Raw genomic sequence first — 15,396 nt, forward strand, 5'->3', positions numbered from 1 at the left:
AATATGTCAATATGCCATCAATTCTTGGGGCCTTGGTTTTTGACAGATCTTTTAGAACAACTTGAACTTCTTCCTTCATCACCACAGGTTCTTGCTTATACCGTTTTTTCATGAAATTCTTCTGTGTCCACCAATTCATTTTGGTACAATGACTATATACTCTTTTCACCTTCTTTTAACGCTTCCTGGATCATTTAATATTCTACCCAAAGCATTCTTAAGTATTGCAACTGGAGGTTTGAATTTGTTCTTAAGTTCCTTCAACTTAGGAAATTCCAAACAAGTTTAGTCCCTTTGATTTTCTGACTCCAGCTCTTTGCACGTTTCATTGTAATATTTTTCTTAGTCTTCCCACACTGCCCTTCGAAATCTTTTGTTCAGCTCCTTAATATCTTGATTTCTGCAGAAGCTCAAGGACTGCAGCCTTCAATATGGATTGAAGCTCAACATCAAGAAAACAAAGATTCTCACTACTGGGCCATTTGGCAGCATCATGATAAATGGTGAAGAATTTGAGATTATTAACAACTTTAACTTGCTTGACCTTACAATAAACACTCTTAACACCAGTAGTCAGGAAGTTAAAAGATGAATTGCATTGGGAAAATCTGATGTCAAAGAACTTCCAAAGTACTGAATAGCAATGATGGTAGTCGGGAGACCATGGTGTGCCTGATCTAGGCTATAATCTTTAAAATTACTTGCCATGCATCAGAGAGCTGAACAATGATTAGGGATGATAAAAGGAGAATTGTTGCCTTTGAGCTGTGGTGCTGGAGAAAAGTATTGAATGTACCATGTACTGCTTGGAGAACAAACAGGTTCATCCTAGAGAGGGTGAGAGCAGGCTGCTCCTTGGAGGCAAGGATCCTGAAACTTCATCTGACATATTTTGGACATGCTGCAAGGAGGGATCATTCCTTGGAGAAGGATGTCATGCTTGTGAAGGTGGAGGGACAGTGTAAAAGAAGAAGATCGCTCATGAGATGGATTGATTCAGTGACTGGGGTAATAGTGGGAAGATGTGTCAGAGACAATAAGATTGGCAAGGGATAGAGCAGAGCTTAGGGTTGTTGGAGCAGAGCTTAGGGTTGTTGTATGTCACTATGGGTCGCAGGTGATTCGACAGCACATTAAAACAACAACAACAACTACCAAAATATGATTTCAGACAAGAGTCTCATATCAAAAGTTTACAGAATCCTACAAGTTCTTCACAAGTAAAAGACTGATCATACAATTACAAAATGGGCAAAAGACATGGAAAGACTTTTCACAGAGCAAGATATTCAAATGGCCTACAAACATATGAAGAAATGCTCAAAAGCAATGGCCATAAGAGTGATGCAAATCAAAACCACAATAAGATACCATCTCACTCTAGTAGCAGTGGCAAAGTTTAACAGGACATCAAATTATAAATATTGGAGAGGTTGTGGCAAAATAGGAACAACACATTGTTGGTGGGATTGTAAAATGGTACTATCACCCTGGAATGCAGTTTGATATTTTCTCAAAAAGCATATAGCTTTTATAAGAATTGTAAACAGTGACTGTACACTTGGATTTCACCTAATTGTATCCAAAGGAATCAGATCAAATTTATCTGAGAAAAGAAACACTGGAGATGCTCGGTGTTCACCTCAAAAACTAGGGCAAGTGTTGATTGTGGAACAGATCATCAACTCCTCATAGGCAAATTCAAGATAAAGCTAAAGAAAGTTAAATCAAATCCACAGAAGCAAAATTTGATCTTTGGTCTACCCCACCTGAATTTCAAAACCATTTCAGGAACAGGTATGAGGCCTTGACCACTTAAAAAACCCAAAGACTAGATGATCTGTGGGAGGATATCAAGAATATCATCTATGAAGAATGCAAAAGGTCATTACAAAGATGGAGTATGAAAAAAGTACAGAGATTAATGTCAGAAGAGACTCTGAATATTGCATTAGAGAGCCAAGAAACCAAACCAAAAGGAAGAAATCAGGATGATAAGGAACGGAATAGAAGATATCAAAGGGCAGCCATGGAAGACAAAGAAAAATACTATAATGAAATGTGTGAAGAGCTGGATAAAGTCAAAAGGGCCAAACTGGCTCAGCATTTCTTAAGCTGAAGGAATTGAGGAATAAATTCAAGCCTCGAGTTGCAATTATATTGACTGATTTTTATTTAAGCCTCTTGTTTAGAGTCAACAACACTTTGTGGAGGCCCTTTGTATTTAAATGTCGGTTGTGATTACATTTTGGAAGAACATTCTTATAAGTGGCACAGCATTCTTTTGTCAATTTACTGTACTGATGTAACCTGGGGGTGTTGTGATGCTGAACCTTATGCCATTGGGGTGTCAAATGCCATAATGGTTACCCACAGTGGACAGTGTTTCGGGAGCTCTCAGTCTAAGACAACTTTGGCATCAGGGGTAGCCTTCACCTCATAAACAACATGCCTCTGGAAACTCTATGAACTTTGAGAAAAGAAAATAGGTATAGAAGGCTTCATGTCTTCCCTTTCCCCATTGGTTATCAAAGATCCTTTATTGACATATTTTCTTCTGTAGTTCTTAGCTAGCCAGGCTAAGCACTGCTGTTGATGTCTTCTATGATGTCACGAGGGTGGTGGCCATCAGCCTTACAGCCCACAGACTGGGCAGTTCCCAGGATCTCTAATAGTTGCAGAGTCCTCTGGCAAAAGATCAGTGTTGCATCTGCTGGGCGATGCCAAAAATCTCATCAAAAGTGATATGGCTGTTGTGTTTAATATTTTTCCTGGATTGTTCCTTTAGGGCTTTGGTGAATAAGACAGATGCAGAAGGCACCACTTCAATCTGAGCTTCTCTGTTCTGAATGGTCAGTTTCACTGTACAATCCTTAGTCTTTTCCAGTCATCAGTGGCCTTGGCAATGTCATGTACCAACTTTCTTGGAGACAGACCCAGAGGGGGCTTCATGCCTTTTGCTCATAGGGTGACTATGAGTCATGCCTGACTCGACAGCATTCAACAACAGCAATATTGAGCACTTGTGAATGAAGATCAAATGAGCTGTGAGAAGATATCAAGAACCATAATAGTCTATGTGTTTCCTACTGCCAAAGGGGCCCTTTAGAGTAGTGAGAGAAGATCTTCACCCTGAAACCCACAGCGTCCCTTTTCAGCAGGAAGTAGCTAAGAGAATACGCCATCCCCTTTTCCTTATGACTCAGGGTGAAGTCTCTCTCAGGGAGGAGTGATAGGGAATGGCAAAGGACACACTGACAAAGAAGATTAATCAGAACTGGCTTTGACAAGCACTGTGGCATTTGGACAAGAACAAACTGGGAGGAGGGTAGAGAGAATAGTGCAACAAGGAATGAATGGAAACCCAAAATCTCTGTAAATGTTTATGAAAATTAATAAAATATAGAAAAAAAATAATATCATTTATGAAGAATGTGAAAAGTCATTACAAAGAAGGAAGAAGAAAAGACTAACATGGATGTCAGAAGAGACTGAATATTGCTTTACAGTACCAAGAAGCCAAAGCAAAGGGAAGAAATTAAGACATTAAGGAGATGAATAGACAATTTCAGAGAGCAGTGTGGGAAGACCGGGCAAAGTATATAATAAAATGTGCAAGGAGCTGAAGTCAGAAAATCAAAAGAGTAGAACTTACTCAACATTTCTTAAGCTGAGGGAACTAAAGAACAAATTCAAGCCACAAGTTGCAGTGCTTAAAGATGCTATGGGCCGAATATTGAGTGATTCAGGAAGCATTAAAAAAAGATGTAAACAGTGTTGAGTCATTGAACAAAAAAAATGTGGCTTACACAGAAAAATTTCAAGAAACAATATATGAGCAAGAGGCAATGTCGATGAAGGAGGAAGTTCAGGCTGCTCTGAGGGACTTGGTAAAAAATAAAACCCCAGGAATTGATGGAATACCAATTGGCACATTTCAACAAACAGATGCTTTAGGCACTACATTCCACTATGCAACCTGTGACGTCAGGGTGGGGGTAAGACTGAGAAGAACTGGATAAATTATGCATTGAAACAGATGAACAAAAGAACAATTTAAAAGTGATATATGATAGGGTATTACAATTATCACAAGAATTGTAGTCTTAAATATGAATTGCAGTTCAGCAACAAAAAGACAAAAATTCTCACTACTGGGTCAAATGGAAGCACCATCTGATAGATGGAGAAAAGATTGAGCTGGTTAACAATTACAGCTAGTTTGGGTCCACAACAATGCTTTTGGATAGCATTCAGGAAATCAGGAAGAATTGAATTGGAAAATCTGCTGTCAGGGACCTCCCTAGAGTGCTAAAAATCTATGATGTCATTCTAGAGACTAAGGTGTGCCTGATCCAGGCAATGTCTTCTCAGTTACTATGCTTCAGAGAGCTTCACAATGACCAAGGATGACATAAGAAGAATAGATACCTTCTAGTTGTGGTGCTGGAGAAGAGTCTTGAACATACTATGCCAAGAAAACAAATAGGTCTGTCTTAGAGAGGGTGAAACTAGGTTTCTCCTTGGAGGCTAGGATTTTGAAGCTCCATCTTATATATTTTGCACATGGCGGGGAGAGACCAGTCCTTGGAGAAGAACATCATGTTTGGAAGGATGGAGGGACAGTACAGGATTGGAAGACCCTGGATGAGATGAATTGATACAGTATCTGGGGCAAGGGGGCTTAGTGTGTCGGAATGACAGAAGAATTGATTCCTTGGTGTTGTTGTGCTGGAGAAGAGTTTCAAATTTACCATGGACCACCAAGAGTTTAAATAGGTCTGTCTTGGAGAGGGTGAGACCACATTTCTCCCTGGATGTAAAGATTTATGAAGTTTTCATTTCACCTATTTTGGGCATGTGGCCAATAGGGACCAGTGCTTAGAGAAGGACATAGTGTTCTGAAGGGTGGAGGAATAACGCAGGATAGGAAGACTCCAGATGAGATGGATTGATACAGTAACTGAGACAATAAGGGTAGGTGTGTCAGAGTCAGTGAGACTGGCTTAGGATAGGGCAGGGTTGCTATGAGTCACAGGTGATGCATGCCACCTAAAGACAAAAACAAAATAATTTCTTGAGTAGTATTAAAAATTCAATATATTAGATTTATGTTCAACTGGGATAGTTAAGTGGTAAGGAATTGTGCTGTCAATGCAAAGTATGTGGATCAAATCCTATACTAGTTGCTCTTCAGGATAAAGATGGGCTATCAACTCATATGCAATATATTGCCTCTGAAAACCCATTGGAGAGTCAGCTATGAGTGGGTTTCAACTCTCCAGTAAACAACAACAAATTCAGTAGTTATGGAGAAAAGACTCATGCAGTTTTGGAGTTCTAGTTCTCTTCCATGAGATGACATTCAGTATTCTCCTCCAGCACCACAGCTCAAAGGTATCATGGGCCAAAAGATCAAATAGATGTCTTAGAGATGGTGCATCCAGAGTCCTTTTTATAGGCAATGATGGCAGAACTTCATCTCACATATTTAGGCATGTTGTTGGGAGAGGCTATTCCTTGGAGATGAACACTGCTTGGAAAGATTGAGGGTCAATAGAAGAGAGGAACTCTCAAGCAGATGGATTGATATGGTAATTGTAATGGGCTCAAGTATGTCAGGAATGATAAGGATGGTACAGGATAGTACAAGATTCACATCTGTTGCTCTTAGGGTCACTGTGTGTTGAACTCAACTCAATGAACTTAACAACAACAGTAACAGCTGTACTTTTTAGTACTAGTGAAATTTACTTCATCTCTCTGTGCCTCAGAGCGGCTTCAAACCCAAAAGGAGAAGAGGAGGGAGGAAACAAATGGCCATAATCGCCCAGGTTTGCTCCACCCAGGTGGCTGTGATCCTTTGGCCAGAGAGGATGGTGCTGTGTATGTGGGAGTTGCGTTGTGTTGTGTTGTGTTGTGTTGTGCTGTGTTGTGTTGTGGCGGTCTCTGCAGAAAGGCAACTCTGCCTCCAAGAGCCAGGGGAGCCACACTTGGCCTTGGGCTGAAGGTAGAGGTGCTTCAAACCCAAAAGAGCCCTCGGACCTGAGGCCCTCGGGCCAGTCTTTCATTGTTTTTGTTCAGACATTCCTCTAGGTCGTATAGCCCTGGTGTACAAGTTGTTGTCCCAAGGTCACTTGTGATTGCTGTGAGGCTGAACACTGTGACACAGATGTGTCAAGTGCATTAATGGTTGGCTTTAATGTGGACTGAGAGTGGGGTGGAGCTCCCCGATTGAACAAGCGTGGAAGGAGGAGTGGCGTCCACTTCCATAATAGCTTGCCTCCGGAAACGCTATGAACTTGGAGAGAGGATGAAAGGCACCCAAGCGTCAAGGACTCTCCTTCATAGGGTTGCTATGAGTCGCCTGTGACTCAACGGCACTTAACAACAACAACAGCAACAACAACAACAACTCTGTGCCTCAATTTGCTAAAGTGCAAAATACTGATAAAATAATACCTACTTCATAGACTTTTCAGTGTCAGTCAGTTCTAGTTGGTACAGTGATCCTGTGTATTCCTTCCATCTTCTTTTGATGGTTTCTGGGCCATTCAAAATATTGCCTATAGCTTCTTCCAAAATTGCGACTCAAAGCTTAAATTTGTTTTTTAGTTCTCTAAGCTTGAGAAATGTGGAGTGAGTTCTTCCTTTTTATTTGCCAATTCCAGGTCTCTGCACATTCCATTATAATCTTGTGCTTTGTTTTCTTGAGCTGCCCTTTGAAATTTTCTATCCAAATCTTTTATCTGGACATCTTTTCCTTTTGTCTTAGCTTCTTGAAGCTCAAGTGACGTTTTTAGATTCTCTTCTGACTTCCATTTAGGGTTTTTCTTTCTCCTCTGTTGTGTAATAATCTTTTTCTTTCTTCCTTCATGGATGATATCCTTGATAACATCCCACAACTCATCTGGCCTTTGATTACTGGTGTTTAATGCTTCAAACCTGTACATAAATGATTCTGAAATTCTTTAAATTCAGGTGGAATAGATTTAAGATCATAATTTGGCTCTTTTGGACTTATTTTCATTTTCTTCAGCCTCAATTTGAACATGAAATTGATGGTGTGACCTACAGTCCATCTCTGGCCTCGTTTTGACTGCTTGATACTGTGTTTCTTGAACAATTCCCTCCCACAGACACAGCCAATCTGATTCCTATGCAGCCCATCATGTGAGGTCTATGTGTAAAGTCACTGTCTACATGTCATTTTTTAAACAATAAATATTTGCAATGAATAAATCATTGAAGATACAAAATTTGGTCATTTTATTTCCAGTCTTATTTCTATCATCAAGCCTGTATTTTCCAACTACAACTCCTTCACTGCTTCCAAATTTTGCATTTCAGTCACCAATTATCATTAATGCATCTTAATTGCATGTTTGGTCACTTTTTGAATACAAGACTTGGTAAAATTTTCAATTTATTCCTCTTTATCCCTAGATGTAGGAACGTGTGTTTGAATAATAGTTGTGTTAACATGTCTTCCTTGTATGTATATGGAGAATAGTCTATCATTCACAACACTGTATTTCAGGATAAAATTTGAAATTGACTTTTTACTATGAATTCAAAACCATTCTTCTTCTGCTTTTCATTCCAAACATTGTATTTCATATGGTTACCTGTTAAAAATGGCTGGCCAGAGCTAGTCTATCTCATTTCATTAATGCCTAGTATGTCAATGTTCACTTGTTGCATTTCGTTTTTCACAATTTCTAGTTTTCCAATATTCAGCCTATCTGCATTTCATGTTCTAATTATGACAAAATGTTCATTATTCTTTTTCTTCATTTCAACTGATAGTCAATCTATGCTCTACCATTATACTACAGTAACTGCCTATATTCCTCTACTGTTCATAGGGTTTTCAGAGACCTGTTACTTAAGAAGTTGATGGCCAATCTTGCTTTCTCATCTGTCTTAATCTGGGAGCTCTAGTAAAAATCTGCCTACCATGGATAACACTTGTGGCATTTGATATATCAGTGACGTAGCTTTCAGTATCACAGCAACCCACAAGTTATTCCAGAAGTCCATCCACTGGTTGCTCATTTATTTAAACAAGTGGGTTCCATATGAAAATTTTCAAGATGTACCATATGAACAGAAACCAATAGTAATGAAAGAGGAAGTGGAAGCTGCACTGAAGACATTAGCAAAACATAGGGCTCTAGGAATTGATGGGATACCAACTAATTTGTTTCAGTTAACAGATGCAGCACGGGATGCACTCATCAGTCTGTGCCAGGAAATTTGGAGGATAGCTATGTGGCCAATGGACTGGGAGAGGTACATATGTGTCCCATTCCCTCTAAAAAAGTGATTCAACACAATATAAAAACTATCAAACAATATCATTAATATCACATGCAAGTAAAATACAGCTGAAGATCATTCAAAACCAGCTAAACATAGATGAAGAATTTCCAGAAGAACTTAGAAGAACAGAATTTCAAGCAGAACTTAGAAGAGGCCATGAATATCATTGCTGATGCCAGATGGATCCTAATTGAAAGTAAAGAATAAAAGAAGAATGTGTATTTGTGCATTATCGATTATGCAAAAGCATTTGCCTGTATCATAACAAGTTATGGCTAACATTTAGAAGAATGGGAATACTAGAGCATTTAATTGTGCTTATGTCAAACCTATACCTAGACCAGGAGTCTGTTGTACCAATAGAACAATTTAACACTATGTGGCTTAAAATTAGGAAGGGATTGTGTCAAGGTTTTATTCTTCTCAATAGCTATTCAATCCATATGCTGAGGAAATTATTTGAGAAGCTGCACTCTATAAAGAGGAATGTGATATTAAGATTAGAGGGAGTCTCATCAATAACCTACCTATATTAGCAGATGACACAAACTTGCTTGCTGAAAGTGAGGAGAATTTGAAGCACAAGTTGCAAAAGATCAAGGAATACTGCCTTTAACGTGGTTACATCTCAATGAAGGCAAAGATTCTTACCACTAAATCAATAGACAATATCATGATGGATGGAAAAAAGATTGAAATTGTCAACAACTTCATCTTGCTTGGATCCACAGTTAACACCCTTGGTACCAGGAGTCAGTAGACCAGGAGATGATTTCACTGGGAAAGTCTGCAGTTAGCAACCTCTCCAAATTATTGAGGGGTGATGATGTCACTTTGACTCAGGTGTGTCTGATTCAGGCCATGCTCTTTCTGATAACTTGCTATGCATCTGAGGACAATGAATAAAGATGACAAAAAATTGAGCTATCATGTTGGAAAAGAGTACTGCCAAAGAGTATGTGGACTGCCAAAAGAACAAATTAATACATCTTAAACAAAGTGCTCTTTGGTAGCAAAGATGGTGAGGCTTCTGGTCTTGGAGTCATAGAGACGGAGGTTCATGTGGTCCTTTGGTCCATTTGGCTATTGTTTTCAAAGCACCTTCGATTTTCATCATTGTTCTTTGTTCTGTACAAAGACAGACCTCTATTTTTATCATAAATCTTTACCCACAAGCTCTTAAATTCCAGTTACAGCTTATCAAAATAGAGAGCTCTGTAGTCTAGTGCTAAGAACCTGTCCTAAAATATCAAAGTATCAGGTTTGAATTCACAAACTGCTCTGCATCCAACAACTGTTACGCAGGAGAAAGATGGTCAGTCTCCCTCTGTGTGATTTACTGCCTCTGAAAACCCACTGGAGGGTCAGCAAAGTGTTGGCTTGACTCAATGGCACCCATCATCAAAACCACCACCACCATACCAAAAGAAGATGTCAAGGATTGTCATTACGTCCTATGCTATGTCAATTGACCTTAATGTTCTGTAAGGTTATAATTCTGAGGTCTTTTGACTGTCACTTCATCCTCTCAGAGTCTTAGACATTGATTAAGAGACTCACATCACTTTGCTTCCTATATATAAACTCTGCTAACCATTTGGTTACGTTTACAACATATACAAATATGCACATAGAACTATCTTCTGACTATCTAAGTATACTCATGAGAGTAGTTACTTACATCACTCCATATTTGTTGGACTTTTCTCTTATTCTTGTCTTTCTAAATATAGTTTTAGGAACATTAATTTACCAGAGAAAAAAGAGAAGAGAAATCACAGAATACCCTTTAATCTGCCTGTAAATGTATCTAATTTCATACTGACCTAATCATTCAGCTGTAGATCACTCTCACTCACTGCTAACTCATAGCTGACTCTTCAGCAGGTTTTTAGAGGCTGTGGGTTTTGTGAGAAGAAATTGCCCAACTTTCTCAGGAGGAGTCACTGTAGATTGAAACTACTGGAGAGGTACCACTGCTGGGTTAATAGCGCAAACCTTAGGGGCTGCACCACTGAATTCATTAATTGGTGGAAATGAGATATTAATGAATATTATAGCTTTCTCTCTATACTCCCTTTTACCCCACACTATATGACATTTGTTCCATGTTTGTTTTTCTTAAATGATATAGGAATAGTACACAAGGTATGCAAACTTTTCCTTTCTCTAAATATTCATCACTCTTTACTTGTCAAGAATATTTACATTCCCAGAGAATAATAATATTTCTCTTAACTTGTACTACTCATTTCTTTTCTCCAAAGGAAATTCTTGATATAACTCCCTAAATAGACTTGGGGGGGGATGTTCTATGTAAACCATAAGAAAAAACATAGCATGCGTGTATAATAGGCTTGTTCTGTCAATAGTAATTAATTTAAAATGCAAATTTAAAAATCGCTCTAATAATGTCTTCTTGGCTAACCTCAAAGTATTAAGTGATTATAATTTTAATGGCAAATTTTTGGCACAATATTCACCCTTGTCTTATATAATGTATGTTAGAAAGAAAGACTTTTAATACCACCTAAGGAAAAAGGTTAAAGTCTATTGAAAATTGTCCTTCATTTTCCTGGAATGGTGCCTAGCCCTTGAAAAGGATTTTACAAAGAGTCTTTTCTTTCTACTGTAATCTTTTATACCCTCATGATGACTCTTTTATTTTAATGCTCATATGGAGAGCCAGATAGTCACTTGCTATAATGTTCTGGTGCATTAGGCAGTGTTACTGATTGAGTGAAAAAAATCTAAAGTACAGAGAATGAGCAGATTAGGAAGAGCATAAAAATTACCCAGTGTCATTGCTGGTCTCATTTATTAATAACATCTGAAGAGATCAGTTGACTTTTAAAAGGGAAGTATTCATTCTCTCACTTGTTAAGAAAATTCCAATAGGAAACGTAAGTAACTCTCAGTTGAGAAGGAGGTACATACTCCAGTCTCTCTACCCTGTGCCCTTTTTCTTTAGTAACTTCTCACAGATCCATTTAAGCACCACCATTGTAAAGTTAACGTTCTTTAATACCTTCTCAGAAAACTGTCTGTCAGACTTTCAACTGATAAGAAATAGGTAGACAGAGAGACATAGACATTTATTTGTTACTGCTGTGAGGTACCATCGAGTTGACTAGAGCTGATAACAATCTATGAACAACAGATCTGGGCCTTGGCCTATCCTGCACCACCCTTGTGGTCTCTGGTATTCTAGAGCCCAATGTTACAGTTACTGTGTCAATCTATCTTGTTGAGGATCTTATTCTCTTTTTATTTAACTTTCCACCTTTCTAAGAATGTCATCTTTTTATAAGGATTGCTGCCTCTGGACAACATGTCCAAAGTGAGGTGAATTTTCCCCTATCTTTGTCTTTAAGGAACACCCTGAATGAATTTCTTCTAATATAGATTTATTTGTTATTTGTCAATTCATGGGCTAGTAAGTACTCTTCTCCAAGACTCCTGAATATATAGAAATATAACCCACTTACATCTATACTTGTTGTGTACCATCCAGTTGAAACTAATCAATAGATGACCCTCCAGTGAGTTTCCAGACGCAGAAAAATCACTCTGCCTCCAGGAGCCAGGTGGTATAGCACTGGTCTGTGCTTTGCTGTAAAGAGGTAACTCGTGGTTGCTGTGATGATGAACACTGGGACTCTGATGTGCCAGATGTGGTAACTGTTACCCATGGTGGACAGTGTTTGCTGGAGTTTCCTGACTAAAACAAGCCTGGAAGCAGGAGCGACATCCACTTTCAAAATGGATTGCCTCTGGAAACTCTAGATACGAACAGTGCTCAGGCCTTTCATTTGTAGGGTCACTATGAGTCATCTACAACTCGATAACATCTACAACAACAACAACAACCCCATGGAACCCACTCGTGGTGGTTTTATACCCCACGAAGGGGTTCCAGAGCAGATTTACCAGATGAACTGGGGGTCTGGGACAAGGATTTTGCCAGCATTTGGGTGTTCTGGCTGGTAAAACATTGGAAGATCAAGCCCTGCCTAGGGTCTTGGGATATTTAATGTCAGATGAATCCAGACTCTGCCTTATTTAGACACGGTAAGTTTGAGGGCTCTGGGCACTCGTGGTGGGTTTTTTTTGCCCCACGAGGGGGTTGACAGAGCAAACTTCCCAGATGAACTGGGGGTCTAGGGCAAGGAGTTTGACAGCATTTGGGCATGCCACACTGTTAAGACATAGTAGGGACTTCGGGCCTGAGGCCCTCGGGCCTGTCTTTCATTGTTTTTGTTCAGACATTCCTCTAGGTTGTATAGCCCTCGTGTACAACTTGCCGTACTGCGGTCACTTGTGGTTGCTTTGAGGCTGAACACTGTGTCACTGATGTGTCAAATGCATTAATGGTTGGCTACCCAATGTGGACAGAGAGTGGGGTGGAGCTCCCTGATTAAAACAAGCTTGGGAGGAGGAGTAGCATCCACTTTCATAATAGCTTGCCTCCAGAAATCCTATGAACCTGGAGAGAGGATGAAAGGCACCCAAGTGTCAAGGACTCCCCTTCATAGGGTAACTATGATTTGCCTGCTACTCGACGGCACTTAACAACAAAAACAACCCATTTATGTCTATACTTGTTGTGTACGATTCAGTTGAAACTAATCTATAGATGACACTCCAGGGAGTTTCCAGAGGCAGAAAATCACACTGGAGGAGATTGTCCTCCAATAGAGTAGCTGGTGGATATGAAGCATGTGCCTTTGGGATTGCAACACAGAGTCTTAATGCTAGGGCATTAGAACACCCTTTAGTGTTGTATGATACCCCATTGTGTTAATGTGCCATAGATCTTTTAGCCATTCTTTTAGAAATGAAGCTATTTTAATATAGGGCATATTTTTCTTTTACGAATAAATTCATAACAAAGCATTAAAACATTATTTGTGCTATGGTATTTATTATTTACCTAGTGCTTTAAATTGCATGTACAATTAGAGAATCCACACATATCCTCAAACTACTGCCCTGGAACAAATTATCTTGAATCAATTTAATTGTTAATTTATTTTTGTGACTAGGAAACACAAAATTTACAAGCGATACTTGTTTCCAAGGCAATGCCTAGATCTCAATAACAACAACCTCCTCCTCAAAAAAAAAAAAGTGGGAGAAGACTTTTCTTTAAAAAAAACAAAACAGCATAACAAAATCTAGTGAGTCTGAATTTTATATCCTTTCTCCATGCAACAGTTGGTGGGTAAAAATGGCCAAACTTTCAGTTATTAACCCAACTCATTACCTACTATGTCCTTAGGGCTATATATACACACACTCTCATACATACATACATACATACTCTTTTAACAGTAAGCATTTGCATATAAAGAAACCAGTTGTTAAATTACTTGGTTGAAAGCACATTTAATATAAATTTTGGCTGTGGTTCATGAGAGTCTATCTCACTCAAATATCTGTCTACTCATCTATTTAAGATAATGGAATAAAGAAAACCATTATTGTAGATTAAGTATGAGGATCCAAGGGGAGGTGAGGAGGGTGGAAGCAAACAAGTGAGGATGGGTGTGTGTGTGTGTGAGAGAGATGTTAATAATAAGGTTGCACAATTAGATGGAGGGGTGAAGGAAATGGGAAGAATCTAGTGTGAAAAACGATGTACTTGAATTTTGTAAATAAATCCATAAAAAACAGAGAAGAAACAGAAGGAATAAATATGGGGGAAAGAAAGAAGAAGAGAGAGTAGCAATATTCTATTATCAGAAATAAGGTACAATAAGTACTAAAATTAGTTTATCATTATGTTCTTATGTTGTTAGGTGCTGTCAAATCAAGCATGACTCATAACAACCCTATGAACAAAAGATCTGAACCCTGTTCTATCCTGTGCCATGCTCTCATTTCCTGACACACAAGACCCACTGAAGCAGCCACTATCAATCCACCTAGTTGAGAGACTTCCTCTTCTTCTCCAACCCTCCTCCACTGTTCCCAGTATCATGTCTGTCTCCAAGGAGTGTCTCCTCCTAACAATATGTGGAAAGTGTGTAAGCATAGCCTCATCATTTTGTATCAAAGAGCAATCTGGCAGCATCCTCTCCAGTACATATCTGTTTATACTCTTGGCTATCCATGAGATGTTCAGTGCTCTTCTCCAACACCACAGCTCAAAGGTGTCAGTTTTTTTTCTGTCATCCTTATTCATTCTCCAGCTCTCAGATGCCTAGCAAGTAATTGGAAACACCATGGACTAAATCAGACACACTTTAGTCCTCAAACTTATATCATTACTCAATAATTTGGACCAGTCCCTGCAAATTTTTCCAGTGCAATGTTTCTCCTTATTTCCTGACTCTTTGTAACAAGGGTGTGAATGGTGGATCCAAGCAAGAAGAAGTTGTTGAGAGTTTTAATTTCTTCTCCATCCAACATGATACTGCCTATTGATCCAGTAGTAAGTATCTTTATTTTCTTGGTATTGAGATGCAATCCATACCAAAGGCTGCATTATTTTATTTTCTGTAACAAGTGTTTCAAGTCCTCCTCACTTTCAGCTAACAAGGTTGTATTATCTGCATAATACAGTTTCTTATGTTTATCATTCTACAAGCTAAGAAATGACAGTTGTATAACTTCATTCCAATTTTCTTTAGGATAAAAACTGGCTGGGGGAACTATTAGAGTGTTCTTGGTGTTCATAATTTTAAGTAGGAATCAACTCCACGGGTAATGGTGGTTATTATTTTATATCATCAAGTTGGGACCAAACCCTAATTGATTCTCTGGCAGGTTTTCAGAAGCATTAAACAACACTGCAGTTGAACGCCCATATTTATTGCATAGAGCAGCTGATGAATTCAAACTCGGTAACTTTGCACTGGAAGCACAATTCCTTACCACTAAGCCATCAAAATAACTACCCATGGGTTAGAGAACTTTGAAATTACCCTGTTTTATAACTCTCCATAAGAGCCACTATCTTTTGTTATAACCCTACTTGGAAATAAGAGTCACCTGCTCTAGAAGAACACTAATAATGATTTCTATAACTTGTCAAGTTCATACGTAACATACAAATCTTAATTATTT

This window comes from Elephantulus edwardii, unplaced genomic scaffold (assembly GCF_000299155.1).
Source record: "Elephantulus edwardii isolate Elephantulus edwardi_28Jun2011 unplaced genomic scaffold, EleEdw1.0 scaffold00035, whole genome shotgun sequence".
NCBI lineage: Eukaryota > Metazoa > Chordata > Mammalia > Macroscelidea > Macroscelididae > Elephantulus > Elephantulus edwardii.